The 26,340-nt window shown below is 45.4% G+C and overlaps 1 long non-coding RNA gene across 1 annotated transcript; it reads left to right on the top strand.

The window, feature by feature from the left end:
• Positions 1-7,927: 7,927 nt before the first annotated feature.
• Positions 7,928-12,812, top strand: LOC120966518 (uncharacterized). Its single transcript, XR_005760328.2, has 2 exons — positions 7,928-8,753; positions 8,897-12,812. It is a non-coding gene; the product is annotated as an uncharacterized lncRNA (long non-coding RNA).
• Positions 12,813-26,340: the final 13,528 nt, after the last annotated feature.

Here is a 26,340-nt window from a genome sequence, read left to right as displayed (position 1 = left end):
AAATAAAACACGGACATGAGGGCATCATGATCATTCTTATAACAGCAACATATATATATTATCATATGATTCCTTATGCTAAAGTAACAATATATTCACAATGTCAAGTATGAATCAGAAATTTCATTGAAAACTAACAAACTATGATCCTGGTCATTGAAGCAATTACAATTTATCATAACATCAAAAAGAGTCAATATAAGAGCTTTTCAACAAGTCCACATACTCAACTATCATTTAGTCTTTCACAATTGCTAACACTCACGTAATACTTATGGGTATAAAGTTTTAATCAGACACAGAGAAAGATAGGGGCTTATAGTGTTGCCTCCCAACCTTTTACCTCAAGGGTAATGTCAACAATAATAGTTCGTGATAACTTACATCCAATTGGATATATATATATATATCAGGATCTTTCCAACACAATGCGCTTGCCAAAGGATAAAATGTAAAAAGGAAAGGTGAAGATCACCATGACTCTTGCATAAGGCATAAGACAAAAATAAAAGATAGGCCCTTCGCAGAGGGAAGCAGAGGTTGTCATGTGCTTATATGGTTGGATGCACGAGATCTTAATGCAAAAGAACGTCACTTCATATTACCACTTGTGATAGGGACCTTTATTATGTAGTCTGTCGCTTTTATTTCTTTCATATCACAAGATCGTATAAAGCTTATTTTCTCCACATTAATAAATCATACATATTTAGAGAGCAATTTTTATTGCATGCAACAATGACAACTTACTTGAAGGATTTTACTCAATCCATAGGTAGGTATGGTGGACACTCATGGCAAAACTGGGTTTAAGGATATTCAGAGGCACAAGTAGTATCTCTACTTGGTGCAAAGAATTTGGCTAGCATGAGGGGGAAAGGCAAACTCAACATGTTGGATGATCCATGACAATATACTTTATTTCGGATATAAGAAAACATAACCCATTACGTTGTCTTCCTTATACAACATCAACTTTTTAGCATGTCATATTTTAATGAGTGCTCACAATCATAAAAGATGTCCAAGATAGTATATTTATATGTGAGAACCTCTCTTTCTTTATTACTTCCTATTAATTGCAACGATGACCAAAACTATGTTTGTCAACTTTCAACAACTTTTATTCATCATACTCTTTATATGTGAAGTCATTACTCCTCATAAGATCAATATGACCTCTTTATTTCTTTTTACTCTTTTTCTTCTCTTTTATTTTTTATACCCTCAAGATCATAGCAAGATAATCAAGCCCTTGACTCAAAACTAATCTTCATTATATATAGCTCACGGACTCGATTACATAGAAGGATCATAAAGCAAAACTCAAAACTAGATCATACTAAAACTTTATTCTACTAGATCAAGATATTACCAAAAGGATCGAACTAAAAAAAGGGGTAAAGATAGGAGTGTGATGGTGATACGATACCGGGGCACCTCCCCCAAGCTTGGAAGTTGCCAAGGGGAGTGCCCATACCCGATACTCAGTTCTCCTTTGGTGGTGAAGAAGATGGTGGTGATGATGACAATTGTGCCTTCAGCTTTTTCATATTGTAGTTGAGGAGAGCAATTTCCTCCTTTAAATCATCGACCTTCGATTCCAGCTTCAAGATCTTTTCACATAAATCTCCTTTTCTTTTCTGCCGAAAACGAGAAGGAATAGATAAATTTTTAGAACGGTTAGCTCTCTTAGGGAGACTTGATTTCTTGAATTTCACGTGTATATCCCCAGGTTGAGGTAGAGGCACATCCTCCTCCTCTGAGCTTGAATCATCGATCCTCATCAAGTGAGCATTCTCCTCGTCATCCGTAGTTCGAGCACAAGGAGATAGGTCCCCATAGGTCTTTGGGTCAGTCTAACTTGTTTTTGCAGGGCTTGCTGTGATGTGATATGGTCAAAACGTGATGATATATAAATTGTTGTATGAGATGATCATGTTTTGTAACAGTTATCGAGAACTGGCAGGAGCCATATGGTTGTCGCTTTATTGTATGAAATGCAATCGCCATGTAATTGCTTTACTTTATCACTAAGCGGTAGCGATAGTTGTAGAAGCAATAGTTGGCGAGACGACAATGATGCTTCGATGGAGATCAAGGTGTCAAGCCGGTGACGATGGTGATCATGATGGTGCTTTGGAGATGGAGATCAAAGGCACAAGATGATTATGACCATACCATATCACTTATATTGATTGCATGTGATGTTTATCCTTTATCCTTTATCCTTTATTATTATTAAATAAGAGAATATAAAAAGTAAAGAGGAGAAGACATAACCAGAAGAATTGTGAGAAATAAGTTAATTTATCAAGTTGAGGCATTTTGATTTGGATTTCAAATAAGAAAGAAAAAAAGGATTTGGTGAAATTTAGGAGTCGTTCGAAAGCATCAAGAGGGAAGAACTCAGATAGAAAGGCAGGCGAAGTTGGCAGCCAACCTAATTCCCCTCCCAGTTGTACCCTTGTGCATCCCCTTCGTAAACGATTTCCACTGGATCTAGAGATTCCCCAGGTCCCCCCGAATCGTCATCTTCGGACCCCGAATCATCATCCCACCTTTTACGCTTCCTCGAAGAAGACGGGCCTGCCTCGTTCGCCCCATCATTTGCTTTTGTGCTTTCAGGGGATCCCGTGGAATGAGCCTCCTGCTCTTCCGCAGGCGCATCGGGGTCGGGAGAATCTGGTTCACCGAGCTCGGCGCGGCGAAACCGCTTCGCCAGAAGTGTTCTCCTTGAGTATGCACCATTGCGACAGTTTGTCGTGCCGAGACACCACGTGATGATCGGGTGTGATAAGCTCTACGTTGACATACAACGGGTGCAAGCCAGTTTTGCACACGCAGAATACTCGGGTTAAACTTGACGAGCCTAGCATATGCAGATATGGCCTTGGAACACTGAGACCGAAAGGTCGAGCGTGAATCATATAGTAGATATGATCAACATAGTGATGTTCACCATTGAAAACTACTCCATCTCATGCAATTTCCTCCTTTAAATCATCGACCTCCGATTCCAGCTTCAAGATCTTGTCACATAAATCTCCTTTGCTTTTCTGCCAAAAACGAGAAGGAATAGATAGATTTTTAGAACGGTTAGCTCTCTTAGGGAGACTTGATTTCTTGAATTTCACGTGTATATCCCCAGGTTGAGGTAGATGCACATCCTCCTCCTCTGAGCTTGAATCATCGTTCCTCATCAAGTGAGCATTCTCCTCGTCATCCGTAGTTCGACCACAAGGAGATAGGTCCCCATAGGTCTTTGGGTCAGCAATGAGATGTGAGACGTAGCTCTCTCCGTCGGAGTCTTGAGATGACATCTTGCTCTAGATCTGCTGCAGAAACAGATCGAAACAAAAACAGAGGATATTTGCGTGGTATGATGGTCAAAATCTTCGGGAGATTATATAATGAATTTTTACCGACCAAAAGAAGTATCGTGCAAGAAAACAAAGTCCGGAGAGCACACGAGGTGCCCACGAGGCAGGAGGGCGCGCCCAGGGGGGTAGGGCGCGCCCTCCACCCTCGTGGATGCCTCGTGTCCCTTTCGGACTACTTCTTATTTTCCTATTTTCTTAAATATTCCAAAACGGAGAAAAATTGCTATTAGAACTGTTTTGGAGTCGGTTTACTTACCGTACCACATACCTATTCATTTTCGGAGTCTAAAACATTCTGGAAAGTGTCCCTTATGTATTCCTCCGGGGTTACGATTTCAATAACATTGGTTTCAACATTTATGCGATTACCTGAGATATAATGTTTGATTCTTTGACCGTTCACAACCTTCGGATTTGTGCCTTCGAAGTTGTTGATTTTTATGGCACCGGAACGATAGACCTCCTCGATAACGTATGGACCTTCCCATTTAGAGAGGAGTTTTCCTGCAAAAAATCTTAAACGAGAGTTGTATAGCAAAACATAATCACCTACATTAAACTCACGCTTTTGTATCCTTTTGTCATGCCATCTTTTAACTTTTTCTTTAAACAGTTTGGCATTCTCATAGGCCTGGGTTCTCCACTCATCAAGTGAGCTAATGTCAAATAGCCACTTCTCACCGGCAAGTTTGAAATCATAATTGAGCTCTTTAATGGCCCAATATGCCTTATGTTCTAGTTCGAGAGGTAAATGACATGCTTTTCCATAAACCATTCTATACAGAGACATACCCATAGGATTTTTATATGCAGTTCTATAGGCCCATAATGCATCATCAAGTTTCTTGGACCAATTCTTTCTAGATCTATTAACAGTCTTTTGCAAAATTAATTTAATCTCTCTATTGCTCAATTCTACTTGACCACTAGACTGTGGGTGGTATGGAGATGCAATTCTATGATTAACATCATACTTAGCAAGCATTTTACGAAAGGCACCGTGAATAAAATGTGAACCACCATCAGTCATTAAATATCTAGGGACTCCAAACCTCGGAAAAATAACTTCTTTAAGCATCTTAATAGAGGTGTTATGATCAGCACTACTAGTTGGAATAGCTTCTACCCACTTAGTAACGTAATCAAAAGCAACTAAAATATGTGTATACCCATTAGAGGAAGGAAACGGTCCCATATAATCAAAGCCCCAAACATCAAATGGTTCAATAACAAGTGAATAGTTCATAGGCATTTCTTGACGTCTACTAATATTACCAATTCTTTGACATTCCTCACAAGACAAGACAAACTTACGGGCATCTTTGAACAGAGTAGGCCAATAAAAACCGGATTGCAATACCTTATGTGCAGTTCTATCTCCAGCGTGGTGTCCTCCATAAGCCTCGGAGTGACACTTGCGTAGGATCTGTTCCTGTCCATGCTCAGGTACACAATGTCTAATAACACCATCTACTCCGTTATAAAAATGTGGGTCATCCCAGAAATAATGTCTTAAATCATAGAAAAACTTTTTCTTTTGCTGTTATGTGAAACTAGGTGGTATAAATTTAGCAACAATGTAATTAGCATAATCAGCATACCATGGAGCAGTACGAGAAGCATTTATGATAGCTAATTGTTCATCAGGAAAGCTATCATCAATAGGTAGTGGGTCATCAAGAACATTCTCTAACCTAGACAAGTTGTCTACAACGGGGTTCTCAGCCCCCTTTCTATCAATAATATGCACATCAAATTATTGTAGTAGGAGAACCCATCTAATAAGTCTAGGTGTAGCATCTTTCTTTTCCATAAGATATTTAATAGCAGCATGATCAGTGTGAACTGTTACTTTAGAATCAACAATATAAGGTCTGAACTTATCACAAGCAAATACAAATGCTAAAAATTCTTTTCAGTAGTAGCATAATTTCTCTGGGCACTGTCTAGAGTTTTACTAGCATATTGGATAACATTTAATTTCTTATCAACTCTTTGTCCTAGAACAGCACCTACAGCATAATCACTAGCATCACACATAATTTCAAAGGGTAAATTCCAATCAGGTGGCTGAACAATAGGTGCAGAAATCAAGGCTTTCTTAAGTATTTCAAATGCTTCTACACAATCATCATCAAAGACAAAAGGAACATTTTTTTGTAAGATATTAGTCAGAGGCCTAGAAATTTTTGAGAAGTCTTTAATGAACCTCCTAGAAAAACTGGCATGACCAAGGAAACTTCTTATACCTTTGATGTCCTTAGGACACGGCATCTTTTCAATAGCATCAACTTTGGCTTTATCAACTTCAATACCTCTTTCAGAAATTTTATGCCCCAAGACAATACCCTCATTAACCATAAAGTGACACTTCTCCCAATTCAAGACAAGATTAGTTTCTTCACATCTCTGCAAAACTCGATCAATGTTGCTTAAGCAGTCATCAAAAGAAGTTCCATATACAGAGAAATCATCCATGAAAACCTCAACAATCTTTTCACAAAAGTCAGAGAATATAGCAGTCCTACATCTTTGAAAGGTAGCAGGTGCATTGCATAAACCAAAAGGCATACGTCTATAAGCAAAGGTGCCGAAAGGGCAAGTAAAAGTGGTCTTTTCTTGATCCTCTTTTGACACAGGTATTTGAGAGAAACCAGAATAACCGTCTAGAAAGCAAAAATGTGTATGTTTGGATAATCTTTCTAGCATTTGATCAATAAAAGGTAAAGGGTAATGATCCTTTTTAGTAGCTTTATTTAATTTGCGGAAGTCAATTACCATTCTATAACCTGTAACAATTATTTGTGGGATCAATTCATCTTTATCATTAGGAACATCAGTAATACCTCCCTTCTTAGGGACACAATGAACAGGACTTACCCACTGACTATCAGCATCAGGATAAATTATACCTGCCTCCAGAAGCTTTAGTATTTCTTTTCTTACCACTTCTTTCATCTTTGGATTTAACCGTCGTTGGTGATCAACAACCGTTTTAGCGTCTTTCTCCAATTTTATTTTGTGCTGGCATAGAGTGGGACTAATGCCCTTAAGATCATCCAGAGTATATCCAATAGCAGCACGGTGCTTCTTCAGAGTTTTCAATAATTTCTCTTCTCCCTGCTCTGAAAGGTTAGCACTAATAATAACCGGATATATCTTCTTTTCATCAAGATAAGCATATTTAAGAGTATCTGGTAATGGTTTAAGCTCAAACAAGGGATCACCCTTGGGTGGAGGAGGATCCCCTAGAATTTCAACAAGCAAGTTGTGTTTCAAAATAGGTCCCTGTTTAAAGAATACTTCGTCTATTTCCCTTCTTTCATTCATAAACATATCATTTTCATGGTCTAGCAGATATTGTTCTAAAGGATCATTAGGAGGCATGACAATAGAAGCAAGACCAATAATTTCATCTTTACTAGGCAATTCTTTATCATGGGGTTGTCTATGAAATTTAGCAAAATTAAAGTCATGAGACATATCCCCTAAACCAATAGTAATAACATCCTTTTTGCAATCTATCTTAGCATTAACAGTATTCAAGAAGGGTCTACCAAATATAATGGGGCAAAAGTCATCTTGTGGGGAACCAAGAAAAAGAAAATCAGTAGGATATTTAACTTTCCCACACAAGACTTCAACATCTCTAACAATCCCAACTGGTGAAATAGTATATCTATTGGCAAGCTTAATTGTAACATCAATACCTTCTAACTCAGCAGGTGCAATATCATGCATAATTTCTTCATATAAAGAATGAGGTATTGCACTCACACTAGCACCCATATCACATAAGCCATGATAGCAATGATCTCCTATTTTAACAGAAATAACAGGCATGCCTACAATAGGTCTATGTTTATTTTTAGTATCGGGTCTAGCAATTTCTAGCAGCTTCATCACAGAAGTAAATAACATGCCTATCAATATTATCGACCAAGATATCTTTAACCATAGCAATACTAGGTTCAACTTTAATTTGCTCAGGGGGTGTAGGTGTTCTAATATTACTTTTGCGAAGCACAGTTGAAGCTTTAGCATGATCCTTTATTCTAACTGGGAAAGGTGGTTTCTCAATATAAGCGGTAGGAACAATAGGATCAACATCATAAGTGATAGTCTTTTCTTCAACTTTAATAGGTTCAACTAGTTTTACTTCAACTAGTAAAGTGGCCTGCCCGATGTGCGGGCTAGAATTTTATAAAGTTTTATCAGTAGAACACATTATTTGATTGGTCTAAAGAAAAATCGAATGAAATGTGAGCGCATTCACAAATCACACATATGTGCATTTTTTAAACATAGTTTTTTCAAGGTATATTTTGTTTTCTCATCGATATATAAATATATAATCATGTACTTGCTTGTTATGGATAATATTCTAACTTTTCACAATTATCCCTAGGGCGCAATTTATATATGTAGCATTTTCCATATGTATATTTGCTATTGATGTATAAGATTGACATATTAACTTGTTATTTTTGCTCTCCGCCGCAGTCGTCCACATTTGTTAAATTAATTCAATGGTATAATTTTTGCTCCCACCACAGTCGGTCATGTCGGTTAAAATTATGGTCAAACTTGAATCTCGAAAAGCGCGGGCGCACTACATTACGAAATGGAGGGAATATTAGTCAATTATGTCTCACCTTCTCTTTTTAATTGACATTGAACATATTTTTAGTTTTTGAATTTGATATACTCCTCTGGTCCCAAAATAAGTGTCTTAATTTTAATACAACATTTATATACTAAAATGGTTCGTGGTGGCACTTTCTTGTTTGATAGACATTTCTTTTTTTAGTGGTGTTTGATAGACATTTGATTGAGTTGAGTTAAACACGTACTACACCGTAAGTAGTACCATTGTTGGCTAATCTTTTCACCTAAGCAAAGTTCCATCTAACAACTATCCAGACTATCAACACATGAGTGGCTACATGTACATAAAAAATCATAGTGTGGCTACAGGTTCCCACCAACATGAACCTTCATTTTGTCCTTTCTCGAGTGTTCTTGTCTTCTCCATTTCCAAAAAAAGTCCTCTTGAACTTTGAACACCGTGGGAAAAAAGTCTTCTTTTCTTCTCGGGAGCTCCCGGCCATGTAAAGGATGAGCCAGCCTGGGTCCGCCGCATCGCATATGTGAGGATCACCTCGAAGCTCCCCTCGGTCTCCTCTCATACTTCGTGGTCCTCACACACCTCGTGGCTGGGACTGCGCATAGTTTGGTTGCCCGCGTGCCTCGTCGATCTCCCGGGCCGTCAGCGGGTAGCAGGGCCCTGATGTCAGCTGCCTGAGGGAGGATTCGAGCCCGTCGAACTCGACGGCGCAGTTGCCGTTGGCTTCCATTGATGCGATGAAGGTGTGGATCTCGTTCCCCTTAGCTCTTGCAGATTGTGGTTGTGGGGATCCTGGGTGTGTTATCTCCGTCCCTGAGCGCCGGGCCGGAGGCGTCGTTGTTGTCCCCAAGCGAGCACGCTAACGCATCGTCTTCATCCTCGACAGCCACAACCCCGCTTCAGCATCGCATTCTTCCACCTGCAGGTCCCCCCTCTCCATTTTCCTTTTTCTGTCTTTGTACGACTGAACCAATATACTTTAAGGTATTTCTTAACAGTGACAAATGGTATATATTGACTGCTATTGAAATGAGATAGTAGTAAGTCTGGATGCCCAACGCAGCTTAAGGCAAATTGTTAATTAGTTTATGCGCCGTCCACTTTTTTCAGGGCCTGAGACCGGAATCGCAGTTTGTGATTAGTGTATAGTGTATTTGTGATTAGCTGTAGTTTTAATATTTCCCAAAGACAAATTTATTTTAATAACTAGGTAGTAAAATTAGGTTTGATTGCATTCTACATATGAAATATAACGATGATCTGATGCTCTCAACATTGGCTTGACTATATAATAAGCTTAAAATATCAGATGATGTAGAATGTCGATTGATGTTTGGTATTACTGAACTATTTCCATAAAATGTTGATGCATCTTTCCAGTACTTATCCGGAATAGTTGACCATCTCCGTCCTGTCATATCTTGTTATCATAGGTAAGTGAGTTATTATTTTGAAGGTAGTCTGCAGTGTACTTTTTTCCTTCATGTACCTATGATTATATATAATGTATAAAAGGCAGTGTCATCCATCTAGCAATGCGATAGAGATGGCCTCTACCCCGGCGGAAGTTCAAGCCAACACCCACCTACTCCCTCCGTAAATAAATATGAGAGTGTTTAGATCATTAAAGTAGTGATCTAAACACTTATATTTCTTTACAGGGGGGGTACTTCATAAGTATGCAAGTAGCGGCGCGTGCTCTTTTAAAAAAGTCTTTGTTTCTATCTGACCAATTCCTTTGGTTTGTACTAATAATTGTACTGTATACATGCACTTAGCCTGAGTGCATGGACCACTCTTATGTAGTAAATTCCCAAATAGACAATGGATAATGGTACATTAGAGTATAAAATTGATAATGCATGATTAGTTGAGTGAAATCGGTTCTGGCTCTCCATGTTTGATGCTGTGAAGCAGAATATGTGTAAAGCACTACCGAGTTTTTCTATCCTGGCCATTTTGTCCTGTTGTACAATGGAGATTCCAACAGTCATACAGTCCATTGTGGCTGCTAGTTAGTAGGTTAATAGTGTAACCCCCCTTAAAAATTAGTTCTTTTGTTTATTAGCAGCTTCATTCCTTTCTGTATTATAGTTTGAGCAACTCTTTAGATAGCAAATTCTTTGATCTCATTTATTTGCTGTTTCTACCAAGTGTTTGTCCTCATGTTTGTAGTCATTCATTGAATATGAAGAGCAAAAAAGTGAAAATCCGAGTTGGAGAGGTGCAGGTCTATCATAAGGATGTGTTCATTTTCGGGAATGATTAGGCGGAGCAGACATGTTACGAATGTACATCTTCAATTGAGTACGCCTCCTATTCATATCTACTGTTTTTTTACTATGATTTTCACATCTATTGTTATTATAAACAAAAGCATATTTTTTAATTCTTTGAGACTGAAATAAATCTAAGTACATATGAGAAAGGAAGAAGAAATATCAATAGAATTTGCAGAATTAAATATTAAGATGAGTAACATATGCAAAATAAATCAATAATGAGAATTCTGAACTTTTATTTTTTTGATAAAGTTTGTAGTGACAATGATGATCGTTTGTTTGTGCAAAACCTCCATTAACCATACTTCCAAAAAGTTTTACCCATAGAGTGATCCCTATCTTCTCACCACTGAAAGAATTTAACCATGTAAAAGTAATGTAAAAAGTTATATAGATAACTTTAAAATTGCTTACATAATTTGAATAACTTACTCTAGCAAAAGAACATAAATCTCGCTGATGTTTGAAGTTTGCTGTCATGGTGAAGACGATTAAACCGGGCTGGTGGTCAGCTGAGTGGGCACATCTCTTAGAATAAGAGAGGGTAATAGTTCAATCCTCCAAATTTTTAGAACTGGCCTGGTCCAAAACTTCAGTTGTAGAAATTCTTTCGAATTTATAGAGGAAAAAAACTAAAGGACTTGTTTGTGAAGTTTTTCGGGGAGGTGCCGTTAGTAGGAGAGGAGTTTCAGAGTTTAGCCAAGGTTGCTTGACGGTGTTCCGTGGACTATTCTTTATCAGTTGCAGGACCTAATTTATTCTTCCCTTCAATTGTATATGTGCATGGTGTGAACTTTGACAATGAGACAGGCAGAATCACATGAAGAATGCTTTACCCTCAGTCCAAAAGGTTTATCGCTGTTAGTTTCTAGCAGTTTGGGTGTAACCACGAAGTGAGATGCATTAATTATGTAGTTTTTATATTAAAGTTTAACTGCCTATATTATGTACTTCATAAGCAGACAATCAAGATACCTTAGATAATAGAAAGGAAGCAACAACCACCAACGTTTAAGATCAAGAAAACAGTGCTTATTGTGTCACAAGCGAACACTGCTTGTTTTCTCCATGTCATCATGCAGACCTTGAGGCAAAGAGGTCAATTATAATTTTGATGTTTGTCAGGTGACTGTGAAATTACTATTCCTATGTAGTAGATACTAAAAGTTATCTGATTTGAGCACTAACATATGTGTGGGTGCAAAAGGATTAGAAGATGGTTATGGGACAACCGTGATTGTTGACCAGAAAATAGCTATTTCGAAGTTTGATTAAGAAAGGCACAGTAATCAACATTTTGGGTACAAAATTCTATTGGCTGAGATGTTCATGGACACTAATGGCCAGGAACCAATACTTTATTGTCTGATGCATATTCTCCTTTCATGTACCATGCATGTGACAAAAGAATCAACTAGATGATGCTTATGTATATTTTGGAATCGAGTATCAACTTCTATGTGTGTTTTGTTAACAATTAATGAATAGAACAATTATGGTAACAAAAAAAGAGTTGAAGAGCAGAAAACAAAAGGCTATGCATGCAATGACCAGGCTAGGCCTGGATGGTCTGAGAGAATCGATCAAGTACCTACGTTAGCTTTGGATTTGGCTGTGGCTCATGCTGCTTGTCATTGTGTGAGCCACCTCGGAGGGGTCGGCCTGTGCCTTCCAGCCATATCTGCTTGTCGTCCTTTTTTTCTTTGCATCCATTGATTCAAGACCAGAGAGGGGGAAGAACATAGGGCTGAAACATTGAGGCAATGCAAGGTTTAGAGAGGGTTTACGGTCATGGTACAGCCAAAATTGAAACATCAATCAAAAGGAACACATGTGCTAGCTAGAATATGTATCTACAGGTTGCCTAGCTACAGCAGCTGGCCATGTGCATGATGCATGTCTTCGTGGCCGATGGCGCTGATATGCAGTTAGTTTTTAAACATGCTTGATCAATTCATCACACGTACAAGCAAGCTGCTTGATTGAATTTGTCTGGGTGCAGTACGTGTGCGTGCACACTTGTAGGCTTAGGTATGCGATCTTGCTTTGGCCGGCTACGATCGGATCGATCTTGATCGGCGGAACATCTTGGCGGCTTCTTTGCTTTGGCCGGATACGATCGGATCTATCTTGATCGGCGGAACATCTTGGCGGCTTCTTTGGACGGAACGTCTTGGCGACTTCTTTCGACGGAACGAACGCGACGATGCATCCTCAATCCAAGAACGTGAAGAGATATGGACCTGAGGAGAACGTGAAGAGATATGGACGTGAGGTGTTTTTTTAGGGAAACGATTAATTACTATTCAGTTAGAAACGTGAAGAGATAGAGGCATGAATTTTTTAATATTCAGTTAGGAACGTGAAGGGATATGGACCTGAGATGTTTTCTTAGGGAAGAGGTTTTTTTAGTGAATTGGTAGGATATGTAATGGCGAAGGTGGGTAATAAAATTTCCTTTGCTTAGATCGGACGGCTGTAATTTTTTACTCTATTGAATAAATGGCTAGATGTTTCTAATTTTTGTGGTAATTTCTAGCATATTTCCCTTTTAGATATGGACGTGAGGTGTTTTTTTAGGGAAATGATTAATTACTATTCTGTTAGAAACGTGAAGAGATAGAGGCATGAGTTTTTTAATATTTAGTTAGGAACGTGAAGGGATATGGACCTGAGATGTTTTCTTAGGGAAGAGGTTTTGTTAGTAAATTGGTAGGATATGTAATGGCAAAGGTGGGTAATAAATTTTCCTTTGCTTAGATCGGACGGCTGTAATTTTTTACTCTATTGAATAAATGGCTAGATGTTTCTAATTTTTGTGGTAATTTCTAGCATAATTCACTTTTTCTGGTTAGCCCGTAAAGCCCGTAAAGTACCTTTTACATAATAGATGGGAGGATGATATTTAAACCACTTCTCCTTAGGGAGATCAACATGAGTAGCAAATGATTCACAGAAAGAAGCTACTATCTCAGAGTCAAGTCCATATTTAGTGCTAAATTCACGAAAAGCATCGGTATCCATAAAAGATTTAACACAATCAAACTTAGGTGTTATACCTGACTCCTTACCTTCGCCGAGTTCCCAATCTTCAAAGTTGCGTTTAATTCTTTCCAATAAATTCCATCTGAATTCAATAGTCTTCATCATAAAAGAGCGAGTACAAGAAGTATCGAGCATGGAGCGATTATTGAGAGAAAGCCGAGCATAAAATTTTTGAATAATAATTTCTCTTGAGAGCTCATGATTGGGGTATGAATATAACATTGATGTCAGTGTTCTGGGAACGGGGGTCCCCAGACTTGCCTGCCTGCGGCCCGCGGCGTGGCTGTGCTAGCGGGCCTGTACGACCCATCTTCATCAACAAAGCATCCAAGACCCTCGCGAGGGGCCAAGCCTCGCGAGGCGGACGACGCAAGGCCTCCTCAGGAGCGACCTCACCAGGTTGGCTCGCGAGGAGCGGAGAGATCAAGGCAGGGCAAACCTCGCGAGGTTCTCGTGACGTGAGCCATGACGATCAAGATCAGGCGGGCGCCAGGCGGGTGCCAGCGCGCGCAGTGTCCTTGTTTCCTCTTTGGTGCTAAGGAGGCAAGCGCAGGCGCAGAGTACCGAAGCGTCATGCAAAGGTTTCCATATCGGTGCAACGAGACCAAGACCAGGAGGATGGCAAGATGGAGGTCACCATGGAGCCCAAGGCGGCGTCACCACCAGAGCCTTTTGCAGGCGAAGACCGCTTTTCTCAGGATAAGCTGTACTAGTTGTCCCCTTTCAAATTGGCTGTTGTTGGCTCCCTTCTCGCTCAATATTTGGGAAGAGGACCAGGGCCTCTATATAAGTAGAACTAGCCACCGTAGTAAGGGGATCGATTCGATCTTCCATCCCCTCACCCACAAGCTCGCAGAGCACAAGAACACCTCAACCTTAGGAGGTTGTTCTTCCCTTTGTACTGTTCATCATCAGCCCAACAGGCAATCCACCACCACCACACTGGAGTAGGGTATTACACCACAACGGTGGCTCGAACCAGTATAAATCTTGTGTCTTTGTGTTGTGAGTTCGTCGAGTTCGTCCGCGAGATCTTAGCAAGCTAGGGCGTGGATCGGTAGGGGGAAAGAACTTCGCGCGCACCCAAGAGTTCGAACCTTAAGGGTTTTGCTGGAACCCGTGATGCGACATTTGGCGCGCCAGGTAGGGGTGCGCCGAAGCTTCCTTTCCGTCGCTCCGCGTCCAGTTGCTCCGTCGTCTCTATGGCGGACGCTCGCCGTGCTCGTGCTGAGCGCCGGGCTGCCCTCGCCACCCGCGTCGCTCAGACGGCTCCCGTCGGCGGGACACCTCGTCGTTCCCCATCGCCTGCCGCCAACGCCGCCACCGGCCCGGCGGGGAACGAGCAGCAAGCATCCTCGCTGCACTCCTCGGTGCGGCGGGACGGCCGCACCGCCACTCCATCACCGACTCCCGCTGGTTCGTCGTCCCACGCTCGTCGCGCTCCCATGGACGCACGGGCCGCGCTTCTCATGGCGCACGAGCTCCTGCGCTACCGCCCGATCGACGACCTCTACGAGGACTGGCTCGACCGCATCGTCGAGCTTGTCCGCGCCGCAGGGGGCTCCCCTGTGTCGTCCCTCTCTCCGCCTCGCCCTTCGCCAGCTACAGGCGACGTAGCTCCCAGAGCGCCTCCGCCACCTCTGCACCAAGATGGCGCCTTGGCGCCAAGGCGTGCGGCTCCACGGCGCGACCCACCGCATCCGGTGCCCGCGCGTGAAGAAAGAAGCTGTCAAGAAGTTCCTCGACCGCAAGAGAACGCTCCGCCACTCCTCGCACCGCCGTGCTAGGATCGCCTGCCGCGGCAAGGCCCCGCGCCACTTGCCGTGGCGGCGCGTCGGCGCCAAGACCAAGCTCCATCTCCAAGACGGGCCCCGGCGACCAGGGCCGGCTGCCGCGCCTTCACTCCTGTGCTGCGTAGTGTCGCCTGGCCGGGCAAGTTCAAGCCAGATCTGCCTCCTCGCTACGACGGCACCCCCGACCCCGCGGAGTTCCTACAGCTCTACGAGCCGAGCATCGAAGCGGCCAACGGCGACGAGAAAGTCATGGCGAACTGGTTCCCTATGGCGCTCAAAGATGGCGCCCATTCGTGGCTCCTGAACCTGCCTCCAGGTTCGATCTCCTTCTGGGACGAGATGCGCGATCGCTTCATCGCCAACTTCCAAGGCACTCGCGACCGCCCACCGGCCGCGGGAGACCTGCGTCGCGTCAAGCAACAACCAGGAGAGACCCTCCAGAAGTACATCCAGTGCTTCAACAACATTCGTCTCAAGATCCCCAAGATGACGGGCGAGGCCATCATCTCCGCGTTCTCTGATGGCGTCCGCGACATCAAGATGAAGGAGGAGCTCGCTATCCACGAGGAGCTGTGCACATCTCAGGAGCTGTTCAACCTAGCGACCAAGTGCGCAAGAGCTAAGGAAGGGCGCCTCTCCCTCCTTGAGCTCCCGGCTGCGGACGCGGAGGAGAAGAAAGCCAAGGCCAAGGACGTGAAGCGCAAGGGAGCAGCCGTGCTCGCGGCGGAGCCGGACACCAAGCGCGGCAGAGATCAACCCGAGTCGTCCAAGAGCAGCCGACCATTCCGCGCCTTCCACAACCTGTACACCCACAACACCAGCGACTGTCAAGAGCTCAGAGCCATCCGAGAAGGACGCTTCGATCGACGCCCCGAGCGCAACGACCGGGGCTACGGCCGAGGAGGAGGATGTGGTGGCGGATGCTGGGATGACCGTGGCCCGCGCCAGGAGTGGCGCGACCGGCCTCGTGAGGACCGCTAGCAGGATCAGCCTCGCGAGGGCGCCTGGAGGGACCAGCCTCGTGAGGATCGTCCTCAGGGCAATGCTGGCCTTCCTCCGCTGCCGCCGCCACCAAGAAGGAATGGCGACCACCATCAAGACGAGGGGGGCTGGGGGCTTCCAGGAGCCGCGTACCATCTCCTGCATCTTGGGAGGAGCAGAAGCCCCAGCCTCGCAGCGTATCTTCAAGCAGTTTGCTCGCGAAGTGAACGCAGTCCTCCCCAAGCTTGAGGCCACACGTCCGCTCAGGTGGTCCCAGTGCGCCATCACCTTCAACTCGGCGGATCAGCTCAAGTGCGCGGCCACCGCAGGCGCCCTCCCGATGCTTTGCTCCCCAGTCATCAGCAACGTGCAAGTTACCAAGACCCTCATCGACGGCGGCGCAGGGCTCAACGTCCTGTCCGTCGACACATTTGACAACCTCCAAGTGCCGTATGACCAGCTTCAGCCTACCAAGCCTTTCTCAGGAGTGACCGACGGCTCGACCACGCCGATAGGGCAGGTCCGCCTCCCTGTCCCCTTCGGAGAACGCAAGAACTACCACACCGAGCTCATCGACTTCGACGTCGCGCACATCCGTCTGCCATACAACGCCATCCTCGGGTATCCAGCCCTGGCCAAGTTCATGGCGGTGACCCATCACGGCTACAATGTCCTCAAGATGCCGGGAAGCGACGGAATCATCACGGTCCCATGTGAAGAAAGAGACGCGGTGTGCTCCCTCGAGCGTGCCTTTCAAGCTGCAGCAATCGACGACCCCGACAGCAAGGGCGAGGGCCCTCCTGAGGCCATCCCCAAGAAGAAGAAGCAGTTGCGCCGTGCAGGACCTCAGGAGGGTAGCGTCGCAACTGGAACCTCGTCAGGATCAGCGCCCGCTCCAGGGGCGCCTCCCTCCATCGCATAGGAAGGCGCGCCCAGCGCCCTCCTCGGGCAGGGCTCGGGGGCTCTCTTCTGGAGGGCCTCAGACCTTGCCAACATCATGAGGGAGGCGCTCGGGCACCACTTGGAGGCGTGCTTCACGGCACGTTTCCCTCAGAAGGACATAGGGCGAGGAGCGCCCACCGCTCAGGAGTTCATCACCAAGGCCACTCAGGAACTACAAAACGCAAGGGCCATGCGCGGCGACCGCCGCTTGCGAGGCGCAGCTCCCCATCCAGGCGAGGATGCCGGGCTGCGCGTCTGCATCGACGTCTCAGGGCTCAACAGGGCCGCATCTCAGGGGCTCTTCTAGCCTTCGCGCGTGGGCCGCTGTGAGGGTCCACCACACAGCTAAGTTCGCATGCCTTTTGGCCTGCCGAGCGTGTCGTTCGTCTACCAGCGCAACTTGTGGCGCACCCTGGCGACTCAGGAGGCCAGGCACCGCGCCGTCCTGACAGAGATGGAGGCGGTCCTCAAGGAACCGCCTAGGCCCCTAGAGCCTCCCGAGGCTCAAGACCCCGGTGGCTCGTGAGGAACGACCCCTCCGCCGCGTACCTTCAGCTGCTCCGACATCCCTTCATCAACAGAACCAGCTGACATTTTCCAAGTTTATTCAGCTGGGAGCGCCCCTCAGGCAGCATCATTCCCAGGCCACGTGGGCCTGACCCAGTGGCATGTATATTCCCTACATTTACCTAAGCTTGTTCGCTTCCCATGCCTAACCTATCCATGACTGTCACCTGCCTGCTCTCGCCTCCCACGGGGGCCGCTCACGCTGGCACGGCGCTTGTGCATGGGTCCGTCCCTGCAACGTCGAAAAATCTGAGCGGCCGAGCTCTGGCTCGTGGCACGCCCCGCGCACGTCACCTCACCAGGCCCTCAGTGCCTCCGCCTCCTCGCAAAGCAACCGGGCGGAATAACAACCATAATGGCAAGCCGTGTTTCTCCTTGTGCTGGTTCGCAGGGATCTCATGAGGATGGTAGCAGGCGGCACCGCGAGCTTCCTCTTCTCTCATGCAATCCTCTTGCGCGTTAAAAGGGGGGCTCCTGAGCATCGCGACTCAGGAGCTCTTACTGGCTCTCCAGCCCTCACCCCCTGGCCTTGACCACGGCACGCGACCTGGCATACCAGCGGCGGCTGAGCTCGCTCGAGGGCCGGGACCTGAGGACGTAGAGCGTAAAGGAGAGCGTGGGGAAGAGGGGGAGACTCGTATGGGCCTGACCTAGCTACGCTGCGGACACCTACGCACGAGCCTGGCGCCTCACAAGGAACCAACTCCGGACCATCAAGATAAGTCTCGCACCCGGAGCGGCTGATCATCACAGCCTAGGAGATGCGCACATCACAGCCCTGTTGTGGCGACGTCGCCTCCCTTTCTTACCTTATCACGGTTGCTTGAGCGCTAAAGGGGACCTCCTGAGCATCGCGCCTCAGGGGATCTTACTGGACCTCGGGCCGCTCACCTCCTGACCTTGACCACGGCACGCGACCTGGCATACCAGCGACGGCTGCAGCCTGCCCGGGGACCGGGACCTGTCAGCGTAGAGCGACGAGCCGTCGCGAGGTTGGAAAGGGGAGACCCAGCCTAAACAGGACATGCGTTCGCAATTCTTCATAGCAAGGATAGCATCAACAAAAGACATTACAGGCCCTTTACACGCCCCCACGGGGTACTTCTTGGTTCCTCGCAGGGAACCAAAGACGAGAGCCTAGGAGAATCCTATCTACACCCTCTCGTGGTCGACACCATCATCAACAGTGACACGGGAGGCCGGCGCCAACCCCATCCAGATCAGCGACGGCGCCGGCTGGACATCACGGCTCTGCTTCGAGCGCGCCGAGAGCTCGGGGGCACGTAGCTGTCGTCGCTCGTCTCCGGGGTCTCATAGAACTCAGGAGAACCGCTGGACGCCCAGGAGTCGTCGCTGCTGGAGGGGTCGAAGGTTGGGCGCGCATCATCCTGGCGCTCCCCTGCAGGGCAGCACTCCAAGCGGCGGCCCTCCGCATCGAAGACCTTGAAGAACAGCGTGGAGGCGCCGTCATATTCGAAGTGGATCGCGAGGGCGCCTTCAGCACGGAAAACCTGCGCGACCTCACCCCAGTCGCGGGTCATGAAGATCTTGCCGGAGGCGACTGCCTCAACCTCTGCTCCAGTCGCCGGAGCGTCGCAGTCAGCATGCTGCAACCAGAGCTCGAGGGGTCCCCTCAGCGGCATCACGTCGGAGAAGAACCGCGGGAAGCGTATCCATGAACGCGGGGGCATCGGCGCCCACAACACGAGTTCACGCGAAGAATCCATGGCGTGGGTTCCAGGGGCGACGACGCGCGTCACCGCGGTGCGGCAGCCATGGCCATGGCGCGGGCGGCGTCGCTCACCGTTTCCCCCTCCTGAGCCCCCGGCTTGGGTGTACAAGGGCAACGGATACCCTGGAGGCGGCCGTTCGCACCAGGGCCTCGTCACCTCCGCTAGCACGACAACATCGTGGCGGTGGACTGGCCTCTTCTTCGGCGGAAGCGGCCCTGGGTCATCGCGGGGAGCCTTTCCTTTCTCTTCAGCGGAGAACCTCCGGATTGGCGCCATCGGAGTCGCTACGAGCAGAGGAGCAAGGAGGAAGAAGCAAGTGGACTGCGAAGAGATGGGCGACGGGGGCTCTGCCCCCCTCCCCATTTATAGCAGAAGAAGGCCAACCGGCGCCTCCCACGATCACAGGTAATGATGATTTTCCCTTGCATGTCGCAAGGACTTGTCAAATCGGGCAGTTGCCGAGGCAGCGTGGGGAAGCCGAGACGTCCACGTCCAATCAATCGCCACGCGTCGACCAAGGCCGCAGGCTTTTGGGGCCCGCGGCGCTCCGTACTTGACCTTTGGCTTCGCCTCGAAGCCAAGCCCGAGCGCACCTTGGGCCCGGGGGCTACTATCGGCATTCTGGGAACAGGGGTCCCCAGACTTGCCTGCCTGCGGCCCGCGGCGTGGCTGTTCTAGCGGGCCTGTACGGCCCATCTTCATCAACAAGGCATCCAAGACCCTCGCGAGGGGCCAAGCCTCGCGAGGCGGACGACGCAAGGCCTCCTCACGAGCGACCTCACCAGGTTGGCTCGCGAGGAGCGGAGAGATCAAGGCAGGGAAAACCTCGCGAGGTTCTCGTGACGTGAGCCATGACGATCAAGATCAGGCGGGCGCCAGCGCGCGCAGTGTCCTTGTTTCCTCTTTGGTGCTAAGGAGGCAAGCGCAGGCGCAGAGTACCGAGGCGTCAGGCAAAGGTTTCCATAATGGTGCAACGAGACCAAGACCAGGAGGACGGCAAGACGAAGGTCACCATGGAGCCCAAGGCGGCATCACCACCAGAGCCTTTTGCAGGCGAAGACCGCTTTTGTCAGGATAAGCTGTACTAGCTGTCCCCTTTGAAATTGGCTGTTGTTGGTTCCCTTCCTGCTCAATATTTGGGAAGAGGACCAGGGCATCTATATAAGTAGAACTAGCCACCGTAGTAAGGGGATCGATTTGATCTTCCATCCCCTCACCCACAAGCTCGCAGAGCACAAGAACACCTCAACCTCAGGAGGCTGTTCTTCCCTTTGTACTGTTCATCATCAGCCCAAGAGGCAATCCACCACAACCACACTGGAGTAGGGTATTACACCACAACGGTGGCCCGAACCAGTATAAATCTTGTGTCTTTGTGTTGTGAGTTCGTCGAGTTCGTCCACGAGATCTTAGCAAGCTAGGGCGTGGATCGGTAGGGAGGAAAGAACTTCGCGTGCACCCCAGAGTTCGAACCTTAAGGGTTTTGCTGGAACCCGTGATCCGACAATTGACTTAAGCCTCCCCCAAGCTTGAGCGATGCTTTCTCCTTCGCGAGGCCCAAAATTATATATATAGTTATGATCATGATGAACCAGATGCATAGGATAAAACTTCTGATGAAATTCCAATTTCAATCGGTTGTAGTTCCATGATCCAATATCATCACGTAGCCTAAACCATGTCAATGCCTTTCCCTTCAAAGATAAAGGGAAGACCTTCTTCATTATAACATCCTCGGGCATACCTGCAAGCTTAAATAATCCACAAACTTCATCCACATAGATTAGGTGCAAATCGGGATGCAATGTTCCATCTCTTGTAAAAGGATTAGCTAGCAGTTTCTCTATCATACCCGAAGGAATTTCAAAGTAAACATTTTCAGTAGGTTCAGTAGGTTGAGGGGCAACTCTTTCCTCTACTGGTCGGGGTGAAGATACCCCGAACAAGCCCCTCAAAGCATTACTTTCCATAGTAACAAGTGACTATAAATTTCAGCACACTATATAAATGTTTCCTTACCAAATTCCACTTACCAAAGGCGCTTCACTCCCCGGCAACGGCGCCAGAAAAGAGTCTTGATGACCCACAAGTATAGGGGATCTATCGTAGTCCTTTCGATAAGTAAGAGTGTCGAACCCAACGAGGAGCAGAAGGAAATGACAAGCGGTTTTCAGTAAGGTATTCTCTGCAAGCACTGAAATTATCGGTAACAGATAGTTTTGTGATAAGGTAATTTGTAACAGGTAACAAGTAACAAAAGTAAACAAAGTGAAGCAAGGTGGCCCAATCCTTTTTGTAGCAAAGGACAAGCCTGGACAAACTCTTATATAAAGGAAAGCGCTCCCGAGGACACATGGGAATTATCGTCAAGCTAGTTTTCATCATGCTCATATGATTCGCGTTCGCTACTTTGATAATTTTATATGTGGGTGGACCGGTGCTTGGGTACTGCCCTTCCTTGGACAAGCATCCCACTTATGATTAACCCCTCTTACAAGCATCCGCAACTACAAAAGAAGTATTAAGGTAAACCTAACCATAGCATGAAACATATGGATCCAAATCAACCCCTTACGAAGCAACGCATAAACTAGGGTTTAAGCTTCTGTCACTCTAGCAACCCATCATCTACTTATTACTTCCCAATGCCTTCCCCTAGGCACAAATAATGTTGAAGTGTCATGTAGTCGACGTTCACATAACACCACTAGAGGAAAGACAACATACATCTCATCGAAATATCGAACGAATACCAAATTCACATGACTACTTATAGCAAGACTTCTCCCATGTCCTCAGGAACAAACATAACTACTCATAAATCATATTCATGTTCATAATCAGAGGGGTATTAATATGCATAAAGGATCTGAACATATGATCTTCCACCGAATAAACCAACTAGCATCAACTACAAGGAGTAATCAACACTACTAGCAACCCACAGGTACCAATCTGAGGTTTTGAGACAAAGATCGGATACAAGAGATGAACTAGGGTTTAAGAGGAATGGTGCTGGTGAAGATGTTGATGGAGATTGACCCCCTCCTGATGAGAGGATCGATGGTGATGACGATGGTGATGATTTCCTCCTCCCGGAGGGATGTTTCCCCGGCAGAACAGCTCCGCCGGAGCCCTAGATTGGTTCTGCCCAGGTTCTGCCTCGAGACGGCGGCGCTTCATCCCCAAAAGCTTCCTTTTGATTTTTTCCAGGACGAAAGACTTCATATAGCAAAAGATGGGCACCGGAGGCCTGCCAGGGGGTCCACGAGGCAGGGGGCGCGCCCATGGGGTAGGGCGCCCCCCACCCTCGTGGATGGTGGGTGGCCCCATCTGGTGCTTTCTTCGCCCAATATTTTTTATATATTCCAAAACTGACTTTCGTGGAGTTTCAGAACTTTTGGAGTTGTGCAGAATAGGTCTCTAATATTTGCTCCTTTTCCAGCCCAGAATTCCAGCTGCCGGTATTCTCCCTCTTCATGTAAACCTTGTAAAATAAGAGAGAATAGGCATAAGTATTGTGACATAATGTGTGATAACATCCCATAATGCAATAAATATCGATATAAAAGCATGATGCAAAATGGACGTATCAACTCCCCCAAGCTTAGACCTCGCTTGTCCTCAAGCGGAAGCCGATATCGAAAAATATGTCCACATATTTAGAGATAGAGGTGTCGATAAAATAAAATACGGACATGAGGGCATCATGATGATTCTTATAATAGCAACATATATATATATATTATCATATGATTCCTTATGCTAAAGTAACAACCTATTCACAATGTCAAGTATGAATCAGAAATTTCATTGAAAACTAACAAACTATGATCCTGGTCATTGAAGCAATTGCAATTTATCATAACATCGGAAAGAGTCAATATAAGAGCTTTTCAGCAAGTCCACATACTCAACTATCATTTAGTCTTTCATAATTGCTAACACTCACGCAATACTTATGGGTATGAAGTTTTAATCGGACACAAAGAAAGATAGGGGCTTATAGTGTTGCCTCCCAACCTTTTACCTCAAGGGTAATGTCAACAATAATAGTTCATGATAACTTACATCCAATTGGATATATATATCAGGATCTTTCCAACATAATGCGCTTGCCAAAGGATAAAATGTAAAAAGGAAAGGTGAAGATCACCATGACTCTTGCATAAGGCATAAGACAAAAAAATAAAAGATAGGCCCTTCGCAGAGGGAAGCAGAGGTTGTCATGTGCTTATATGGTTGGATGCACGAGATCTTAATGCAAAAGAACGTCACTTTATATTGCCACTTGTGATGGGGACCTTTATTATGCAGTCTGTCGCTTTTATTTCTTTCATATCACAAGATCGTATAAAGCTTATTTTCTCCACATTAATAAATCATACATATTTAGAGAGCAATTTTTATTGCATGCAACAATGACAACTTACTTTAAGGATCTTACTCAATCCATAGGTAGGTATGGTGGACACTCATGGCAAAACTGGGTTTAAGGATATTCGGAGGAACAAGTAGTATCTCTACTTGGTGCAAAGAATTTGGCTAGCATGAGGGGGAAGGAAAACTCAACATGTTGGATGATCCATGACAATATACTTTATTTCGGATATAAGAAAACATAACCCATTACGTTGTCTTCCTTGTCCAACATCAACTCTTTAGCATGTCATATTTTAATGAGTGCTCACAATCATAAAAGATGTCCAAGATAGTATATTTATATGTGAGAACCTCTCTTTCTTTATTACTTCCTATTAATTGCAACGATGACCAAAACTATGTTTGTCAACTTTCAACAACTTTTATTCATCATACTCTTTATATGTGAAGTCATTACTCCTCATAAGATCAATATGACCTCATTATTTCGTTTTACTCTTTTTCTTCTCTTTTATTTTTATACCCTCAAGATCATAGCAAGATAATCAAGCCCTTGACTCAAAACTAATCTTTATTATATATAGCTCACGGACTCGATTACATAGAAGGATCATAAAGCAAAACTCAAAACTAGATCATACTAAAACTTTATTCTACTAGATCAAGATATTACCCAAAGGATCGAACTAAAAACGGTAAAGATAGGAGTGTGATGGTGATACGATACCGGGGCACCTCCCCCAAGCTTGGAAGTTGCCAAGGGGAGTGCCCATACCCGATACTCAGTTCTCCTTTGGTGGTGAAGAAGATGGTGGTGATGATGACAATTGTGCCTTCAGCTTTTTCATATTGTAGTTGAGGAGAGCAATTTCCTCCTTTAAATCATCGACCTCCGATTTTAGCTTCAAGATCTTTTCACATAAATCTCCTTTTCTTTTCTGCCGAAAACGAGAAGGAATGGATAGATTTTTAGAACGGTTAGCTCTCTTAGGGAGACTTGATTTCTTGAATTTCACGTGTATATCCCCAGGTTGAGGTAGAGGCGCATCCTCCTCCACTGAGCTTGAATCATCGATCCTCATCAAGTGAGCATTCTCCTCGTCATCCGTAGTTCGACCACAAGGAGATAGGTCCCCATAGGTCTTTGGGTCAGTCTAACTTGTTTTTGCAGGGCTTGTTGTGATGTGATATGGTCAAAACGTGATGATATATAAATTGTTGTATGAGATGATCATGTTTTGTAATAGTTATCGACAACTGGCAGGAGCCATATGGTTGTCGCTTTATTGTATGAAATGCAATCGCCATGTAATTGCTTTATTTTATCACTGAGCGGTAGCGATAGTCGTTGAAGCAATAGTTGGCGAGATGACAACGATGCTTCGATGGAGATCAAGGTGTCAAGCCGGTGACGATGGTGATCATGATGGTGCTTTGGAGATGGAGATCAAAGGCACAAGATAATGATGACCATATCATATCACTTATATTGATTGCATGTGATGTTTATCCTTTATGCATCTTATTTTGCTTAGTACGGTGGTAGCATTATAAGATGATCTCTCACTAAATTTCAAGGTACAAGTGTTCTCCTTGAGTATGCACCATTGCGACAGTTCGTCGTGCCGAGACATGACGTGATGATCGGGTGTGATAAGCTCTACGTTCACATACAACGGGTGCAAGCCAGTTTTGCACACGCAGAATACTCAGGTTAAACTTGACGAGCCTAGCATATGCAGATATGTTCTCGGAACACTGAGACCGAAAGGTCGAGCGTGAATCATATAGTACATATGATCAACATAGTGATGTTCACCATTGAAAACTACTCCATCTCATGTGATGATCGGACATGGTTTAGTTGATTTGGATCACGTGATCACTTAGATGCTTAGAGGGATGTCTATCTAAGTGAGAGTTCTTGAGTAATATGATTAATTGAACTTTAATTTATCATGAACTTAGTACCTGATAGTATTTTGCATGTCTATGTTTGTTGCAGATAAATGGCCCGTGCTACTGTTACGTTGAATTTTCATGCTTTCCTAGAGAAAGCTAAGTTGAAAGATGATGGTAGCAACTACACGGACTGGGTCCGTAACTTGAGGATTATCCTCATTGCTGCACAGAAGAATTACGTCCTGGAAGCACTGCTAGGTGCAAGACCCGCTGCAGGAGCAATGCCAGATGCTGTGAACGCCTGGCAGAGCAAAGCTGATGACTACTCGATAGTTCAGTGTGCCATGCTTTACGGCTTAGAACCGGGACTTCAACGACGTTTTGAACGTCATGGGGCATATGAGATGTTCCAGGAGTTGAAGTTAATATTTCAAGCAAATGCCCGGATTGAGAGATATGAAGTCTCTAATAAGTTCTACAGCTGCAAAATGGAGTAGAATAGTTCTGTCAGTGAACATATACTCAAAATGTCTGGGTATCATAATCACTTGACTCAACTGGGATTTAATCTTCTGGTTGATAGTGTCATTGACAAAGTTCTTCAATCACTGCCACCAAACTACAAAAGCTTCATGATGAACTATAATATGCAAGGGATGGATAAGACAATTCCCGAGCTCTTCGCAATGCCAAAGGCTGCGG

This window comes from Aegilops tauschii, chromosome 6 (assembly GCF_002575655.3).
Source record: "Aegilops tauschii subsp. strangulata cultivar AL8/78 chromosome 6, Aet v6.0, whole genome shotgun sequence".
NCBI classification, from domain to species: domain Eukaryota; kingdom Viridiplantae; phylum Streptophyta; class Magnoliopsida; order Poales; family Poaceae; genus Aegilops; species Aegilops tauschii.
The sequence above is the reverse complement of the archived record's forward strand: the minus strand, read 5'-3'. Positions and strand labels throughout refer to the sequence as shown.